Source organism: Aotus nancymaae, unplaced genomic scaffold (assembly GCF_030222135.1).
Source record: "Aotus nancymaae isolate 86718 unplaced genomic scaffold, 86718_ANA_hifiasm-v0.15.2.pri h1tg000089l, whole genome shotgun sequence".
In the NCBI taxonomy this organism is placed as follows: domain Eukaryota; kingdom Metazoa; phylum Chordata; class Mammalia; order Primates; family Aotidae; genus Aotus; species Aotus nancymaae.
The window spans coordinates 6,481,698-6,489,766 of record NW_026988504.1 but is presented as its reverse complement, the minus strand read 5'-3'; the positions used below and the strand labels follow the sequence as shown (position 1 = coordinate 6,489,766).

General features: G+C 45.9%; 1 non-coding gene and 1 pseudogene across 1 annotated transcript; one reads left to right on the top strand and one right to left on the bottom strand.

The window, feature by feature from the left end:
• Positions 1-1,438: 1,438 nt before the first annotated feature.
• Positions 1,439-1,985, bottom strand: LOC105718087 (prothymosin alpha-like; annotated as a pseudogene).
• Positions 1,986-7,436: 5,451 nt separating this feature from the next.
• LOC135271776 (U6 spliceosomal RNA) lies at positions 7,437-7,539 on the top strand. The gene has a single exon (XR_010339903.1). It is a non-coding gene; the product is annotated as a U6 spliceosomal RNA (small nuclear RNA).
• Positions 7,540-8,069: the final 530 nt, after the last annotated feature.

Sequence of the window (8,069 nt, the reverse complement as noted above, 5' to 3'; positions counted from 1 at the left end):
TGGCCGGGCTTGGTGGCTCATGCCTATAATCACTGCGCTTTGGGAGGCCAAGGCAGGTGGATCACTTGAGGTCAGGAGTTTGAGACCAGCCTGAACAACATGGTGAAACCCCATCTCTACTAAAAATAGAAAAATTAGTCATGCATGGTGATGCTTGCCTGTAATCCAAGCTACTTGGGAGTCTGAGGCAGGAGAATCATTTGAATCCGGGAGGCAGAGGTTGCAGCGAGCTGAGATCATGCCACTGCACTCCAGCCTGGGCTACAGAGTGAGACTCCATCTCAAAATAATAATAATACAAACAAACAAAATAAAAAAATACTTTATTGCTAAAAACTGCTAACAATCATCTGAGCCTTCAGTGAGCCGTGATCATTTTGCCGGTGGAGGGTCTTGCCTCGATAACTGATCGAGGTGGTGGTTGATGAAGTTTGGGGTAACTATGACATATTATTAAAATAAGATGACCAGGTGTGGTGGCTCAAGCCTATAATCCCAGCACTTTGGGAGGCTGAGGCAGGTGGATCACCTGAGGTCAGGAGTTAGAGATAAGCCTGGCCAACATAGCAAAATCCCATCTCTACTAAAAATACAAAAATTAGCTGGGGGTGGTGCTGGGCACCTGTAGTCCCAGCTACTTGGGAGGCTGAGGCAGGAGAATCACTTCAACCTGGGAGGTGTTTCTTTCTCCTTTGAGGTTATAATGAACATCATCACACCACAGGTCAAGTCAGAAGTAGGACAGAGAACGCTCCCAAGGTTGGTTTGGTCATCCAAGATCATTAAAAATGGCTGACCCTAGGCAGGGCATGGTGGCTCACACCTGTAATCCCAGCTACTCGGGAGGCTGAGGCAGGAGGATTGCTTGAACCCAGGAGGCAGAGATTGCAGTGAGCCGAGATCACACCACGGCACTCCAGCCTGTGTGACAAGAGAGAAACTCCATCTAAAAGAAAAAAAAAAAAAAAAGGGCTGACCCTATCAATATGTACAAAAATATAAAATATAAATAAAAAATACAAGTTTCCTGTTTAAGGTATTTTTTGATGAAGGTGAATTTGTAATAATAATCATAGTAATATTCCTATAACAAGTTTAGTCATTTTTAAAATTCTACTTTAAGTTCTGGGATACATGTGCAGAACGTACAGGTTTGTTACATAGGTATACATGTGCCATGGTGCTTTGCTGCACCCATCAACCTCTCTTCTAGGTCTTAAGCCCTGCATGCATTAGGTATTTGTCCTAATGCTCTCCCTCCCCTTGCCCCCCACCCCATAACAGGCCCTGGTGTGTGATGTTCCCCTCCCTGTGTCCTTGTGTTCTCATCGTTCACTTCCCACTAATGAGTGAGAACATGCGGTGTTTGGTTTTCTGTTCCTGTGTTAGTTTGCTGAGAATGATGGTGTCCATCTTCATCTATGTCCCTGCAGAGGACATGAACTCATTCTTTTTTATGGCTGCATTTAAAGTTCTTTTAAGGGAAAAAGCTGGGCCTCGGAAGTTTTGGTTCTGTTTTCCTCCCCTGTTGCAAATTCTCGTGGTTTGTTTTGGGTGGTGGAGAGTGTGTGTCACCTGTGGGCGGCTTCTCTACTCGAAGGTGACCCCATTTAGATTCTGAGACGGCAAGTGGAGGGTGAATAGATCCCAGGCATTTTTTTTTTTTTAGTTCCTTTTTTGCCATCTAGGGGTCCTCATCAATCTTCTGCTTCTTGGTATCAACATCATCACCCTCATCACCTTCAGCTGCCCACTTGCCAGTAGCAGACTCCGCTTTCTCGTCTTCATCTCCATCCTCTTCCTCATCATCACCTTCTTCCTCTTGTTCATCTACCTCATTGTCAGCCTCCCGCTCCCATTTTCCTCATTAGCGTTCCCGTTAGCAAGGGCGTCTCTTCCGTTTCCGCCTCCTCCACAGCTCCCTTCCTCTCCTTTAAGTCCTTGATGGTGACATCAGAGCTGGTGTCTCTGGCTGCGTCTGACATGAGAGCACTCGGGATTAAAAACACAGCGAGAGTTCGGGAACTCTGGCGATAAAGCTGCCGGATTCCACAATGGAGGAGGAGGCATGGAGCCAGACGAGGAACAATGCAAAGATGGCTTTTCAGAGCAGCAGTGGGGGCTGTTTCCATTTCAGCGATGTTCATAGGATCTTCACCAGGAGTAGATTCCATGTCAAGAAACCTTCTTTGTGCCTTTATAAGAAGCAACTTCTCATCCATAAAATTTTGATCATGAGGCTGCAGCACTTCAGTCACATCTTTAGGCTCCACTTTTTTTTTTTTTAGATGGAGTTTTGCTCTTGGAGTGCTCGGGCGTGATCTTGGCTCACCACAACCTCCACCTCATGGGTTCAAGCAATTCTCCTCCTGCCTCAACCTCTTGAGTAGCTAGGATTACAGGCATGCACCACCACACCCAGCTAATTGTTGTATTTTTAGTAGAGATGGGGTTTCTCCATGTCAGTCAGGCTGATCTCGAACTCCTGACCTCAGGTGATCAGCCCACCTCAGCCTCCCAAAGTGCTGGGATTATAGGCATGACCCACTGCACCCATCCCAGGCTCCACTTCTAATTCTGCTTCTCTTGCTATTTACAGCACATCTGTGGTGATTTCCTCTGCTGAAGTCTTAAATGCCTCGAAGTCATCCACAAAGGTTGGAACCAACTTCTTGCAAACTCCTGTTAATGTCGATATTTTGACCTCCAGCCAAGAATCATGAATGTTCTTCAGGACAATAAAATGAGGGATCCTTTCCAGAAGTTTTTTGACTTGCCTAGATCCATCAGAGAAATTACTGCCTATGGCAGCTATAGCCTTACAAAACATATTGCTTGAATAGTAAGACTTGAAATGTAATATTGCTTCTTGATCCATGGGCTGCAGAATAAACGTTGTGTTAACAGTCATGAAGACATTAATCTTCTTGTACATCTCCATCAGAGCTTTTGGGTGACCAGGTGCACTGTCAGTGAGCAGTAATATTTTGAAAAGAGTCTTTTCTTCTTACCAGTAAGCCTCAACAGTGGGCTTAAAATATTCAGCAAATCATTCTCTAAATGAGATATGCTATCATCCAGGCTTTGTCATTCCACTTCTAGAGCAAAGGCAGAGTAGCTTTAGCATGATTCTTACGTGCCATAGGATTTTTGGAAGGGTAAATGAGCACTGACTTCAACTTAGAGTCACCAGCTGCATCAGCCCCTAACAAGAGAGTCAGCCTGTCCTTTGAAGCTTTGAAGCCAGGCATTAACTCCTGTCTAGCTATAGAAGTCATAGATGGGGCTGGGCATGGTAGTTCATGCCTATAATCCTGGCACTGTGGGAGGCCGAGGCAGGCAGCTCATGGAATTCGAGACCAGCTTGACCAATATGGTGAAACTCCATCTCTACTAAAAATACAAAAATTAGCTGGGCATGATGGTGGGCACCTGTAATCTCAGCTACTTGGGAGGCTGAGGCAGGAGAATTGCTTAAATCTGGGAGGCGGAGGTTGTGGTGAGCCGAGATCGTACCACTGCACTCCAGCCTGGGCAACAGAGCAAGGCACCATCTCAAAAAAAAAAAAAAAAAAAAAAGTCCCAGATGGCATCTTCCAATGTAAGGCTGTTTTTCAATGGCCGTGGCTAGATCTGGATAACAGGCTACAGCTTCTACAGCCACACTTGCGTTTTACCTTGCACTTCTACGTTACGGAGATGGCTTCTTTCCCTAGTCTTTATGAACCAACCTCTGCTAGCTTCTAATTTCTTTCTGCAGCTTCCTCACCCCTCTTAGCCTTCATGGAATTGAAGAGAGTTACAGCCTTGCTGCAGATCAGGCTGCGGCTTCAGGGAATATTGTATCTGGTTTGATCTTCTATCCAGACCACTAGAACTCTCTTTGTAACAGCAATAAGGCTGCTTCACTTTGTTTTGTTTTGTTTTTTGAGACCAGGTCTCACCGAAACCTCCACTTCCCAGGTCAAGCAATACTTGTGCCTCGGCCTCCAGGGTAGCTGGGATTATAGGCACACACCACCATGCCTAGCTAATTTTTTTGTATTTTTAGTAGAAACGGGGTTTTGCTATGTTGTCCAGGCTGGTCTCAAACTCCTGACCTCTAGTAACCTGCCTGCCCACCTTGGCCTCCCAGATTACAGGTGTGAGCCACTGCACCCAGCCAAGCTGCCATGCCCAGACATGTTTCACTGTCTTATCATTTATGTGTTCCATGGAGTGGCACTTTTAATTTCCTTCAAAAACTTTTCCTTTGCATTCATAGCTTGGTTAACCGGTGCAAGAGGCCTAGCTATAGGCCCGTTTCAGGTTTCTACACGCCTTCTTCACTTAGCTTAAGCATTTCTAGCTTTTGATTGAAAGCAAGAGATGCATGACTCTTCCTTTCACTTCAGCAGTCTGACTACAATATTTATCAAGTTGCCATCCTATATGGGCATGGTTCCTGGTGCCCCTCCAAATTTCAATAGGAACATCAGAGATTACTGATCACAGATTACCATCACAAATATAATAATAATGAAAAAATCTGGTGGCCGGGCACAGTGGCTCATGCCTGTAATCCTAGCACTTTAGGAGACCAAGGCAGGTGGATCACTTGAGGTCAAGAGTTTGAGACTAGCCTGGTCAACATGGTGAAACCCCGTCTCTACTAAAAATACAAAAATACTACAGGTGGCCCATACCTGTAATCCCATTTACTTGGAAGGCTGAGGCTGAAGAATCCTTTGAACCCAGGATGCGGAGGTTGCAGTGAGCCAAGATCATGCCACTGCACTCCAGCCCGGGCGACAGAGCAAGACTCTGTCTCAAAAAGAAAGAAGAAGTTTGAAATATTGCAAGAATTAGCAAAGCGTGACACAGACGTGAAGTGAGCACTTGCTGTTGGAAGCATGAGGCCAATAGACTTACTTGATGGAGGGTTGCTATAAACCCTCAGTTGGTAAAAATGCAGTATCTGCAAAGTGCAATAAAGTCCAGTGCAAGAAATCAAGGTACGCCTGTAAAAGCGTTTTTTATAGAAAACAAAACTCTCCACAGTTTTGGTGTTCAGTGTCCATCTAGTCGCCAACATAAAGAAATGACATTACATTTCATACATGCTATGCCTAGATCCAATTTATCTAAATCTAGGAGCAATGTGAGGTTTTTACTATTGCAAAACATATTTTAATTTAATTTAACATTTTAAATTTTGGTAGAGACAGTCTCAGCATGTTGCCCGGGCTGGTCTTGAGCCCCTGGGCTCAAGCAGTCCTCGTGCCTTGGCCTCCCAAAGTGCTGGGATTACAGGTGTGAGCTACCAGGCACAGCTGCGAAACATTCTTTACAACGGTTGCAAATATTGCACTGATTTGGGAGAATCTCCAGAATTAGGAATCGGACAATCAATACAGTGGGAAAATGTGGCCTGCGGTGACTCACACCTGTAATCCCAGCACTTTGGGAGGCTGAGGGGGCGGATCATCTGAGGTCAGGAGTTTGAGACCAGCCTGGCCAACATGGTGAAACCCTGTCTCTACTAAAAATACAAAAATTAGCCAGGTGTGGTGGCAGGTGCCTGTAATCCCAGCTATTTGGCTGAGGCAGGAGAACTGCATGATCCCGGGAGGCAGAGGTTGCAGTGAGCCGAGATTACGCCATTGCACTCCAGCCTAGGTGACAGAACGAGACTCTGTCTCAAAAAAAAAAAAGGAAAAAGAAAAAGTGGGGAAATGTGTTTTGTTATGCAAAAATCAATTGTATTTCTGTTCTCTGAGAGTAGGAATCAACACGCTAATTAATTAGTCCTTTTTATTACCAAGCACCTGGGCTGCTCAAAATCTTCCCACATCTTAAGTCAGTGCTTGCCTCTGAAGAATCCACAAATCGAGAGCATCCAGACACTGGCATCTTTGATGCTGAAGACATAGGGCAAGTGATGTGGAGAAGCCCTTCTGTGCGGCCTGAACAGTGTTAGTTGAAGCCCATGTTGAAGGCTGTGGACCACGCTGCACCAGCGCCGCTCACCAGATCCAAGCAACCCACGGGTGCCTGTTTTCTTTAGTGATTTTGTATTTGTACGTCTGCAATGTGGGGCTTTCTAAAGGTGAGATAGTTTTACGCTTCTCTTCAGCCAGTGTTTTGTTTTTCTTTGTTTCTAACAGTTCTAACAATGCCCCTGCTTCCTAAAACTGCAATATTTGTCCTTGTAACAGGCTCAACAGACATATCTATTTCTTAGAGCATTTGCACAGTAACACAAAGGCAAAAATAATGCCATTTTGGTAAAAAGAAAAAAAACTTTATGACTCTGTCGTTTAATAAAAGAGTAGCCGATTAAGGGCGCCCTAGGCAAGGATTCAGTACTAAGTGAGCTTGCTGGTATTTCCTCTGTACAGAATGTACTATCTCCTGGACGGTGTGATCAGCAGGTGTAGCTGACTTGGAAGACTGAGTCTGGTTGGACGGCCGATCGAGGTCCCTTTGGGCTGTGGCAGCGGTTCTTTCAGGCAGCTGAAGTGTCAGACAGGCCCTAGCAGACGTGTTTGACAATATTTCTTTGGTCTCTGGATACGACTGCCATATTTCTTGTTCTCCTAAGGCTCTAATAATGGCCGAAGAACCCAAGTTCATTTTCTTTCTTTTGAGACAGAGTCTTGCTCTGTTGCCCAGGCTGGAGTGCAGTGGTGCCATCTCGGCTCACTGCAACCTCCACCTCCTTGGTTCAAACAATTCTCCTGTCTCAGCCTCCCGAGTCGCTGGGATTACAGGCATGCGCCCCCATGCCTGGCCAATTTTTGTATTTTTAGCGGAGATGGGGTTTCGCCATGTCGGCCAGCTGATCTTGAGCTCCTGACCTCAGGTGATCCGCCCACCTTGGCCTCCCGTAGTGTTGGGATTACAGGCATGAGCCACGTGCCTGGCCCCTAGTTCATTTTCTAAGATTAGAGCCAACCATTTCCTGGCACACGGGAAGTCCTTACACCTTCCCATGTATTCTCCTTTTGGAAGAATAAGTTTGATAGCAAGGGAGGTCTACACTACAGCCCGGTATTGTGGTAACAAGTGCAATCTAAAAGAAATATGACACGAACTCAAAGGTTTTGCTTGTGAGTTAATTCAGTTCACATTTCCTAAGAGTTTACTATATACTGACTCCTGGGCTAAGTACTATAAACCGGTGTGTAAATGAGTGATAGAAAACACACGGGGCAAGTAGAGACACAGAGGAGGGGCACCTGGCCAGCTCCAGCACAGCAAGGTTCCCTATCCAGGGTTCCCTACCTGGCCAGTGAGGCTCACAGAGTAACACGGGACATCAGCACAGGAAAGGCGGAGAATGAGATTCTAGCAGGAAAACTACCCTGGCCACCAGTGCCCAGAGAGGAAGTGGTGAAAATCAACGGGCACATTGCACTCTAGTCAGCCTGCAATATTAATAACCTGTGCTGTGCCTGCTTCTGCAGAAGATACACTAAAACTGGAATGATACAGAGAAAAGCAGCATGACCCCTGTGCAAAGATGACGTGTAAATTCGTGAAGTGTTCCATATTAAAAAACAGTCACAATAATACTAACTTGTGCTGAAGGTACCTTTGTGGGGTAGTTCTCCGGAGTGGCAGGAGACTTGACAGAGTCTTGCTCTGTTGTCCAGACTGGAGTGCAGTGGTGCCATCTCAGCTCACTGCAACCTCCACCTCCTGGGTTCAAGTGATTCTCCTGCCTCAGCCTCCTGAGTACCTGGGATTACAGGCATGCACCACTATGCTGGGCTAATTTTTTGTATTTTTAGTAGAGACGGGGTTTCACCATGTTAGCCAAGATGGTCTCCATCTCCTGACCTTGTGATCCACCCGCCTCGGCCCACCAAAGTGCTAGGATTGCAGGTGTGAACCACCGCGCCCGGCCCTTATTTTTGATGATTATTTCTCCAACACCAGGCACTGTTGGGGCCGTGGACATAGTGATGAACAGAATATAGCAGTCCTGCCCTCATTGAGGTAAGCTCCTAGAACAGACAGTGGAGAATCAATTAAACAGATAATAATCCATGATATGAAGAAAAATGTGGCAGGCCTCATGGCTC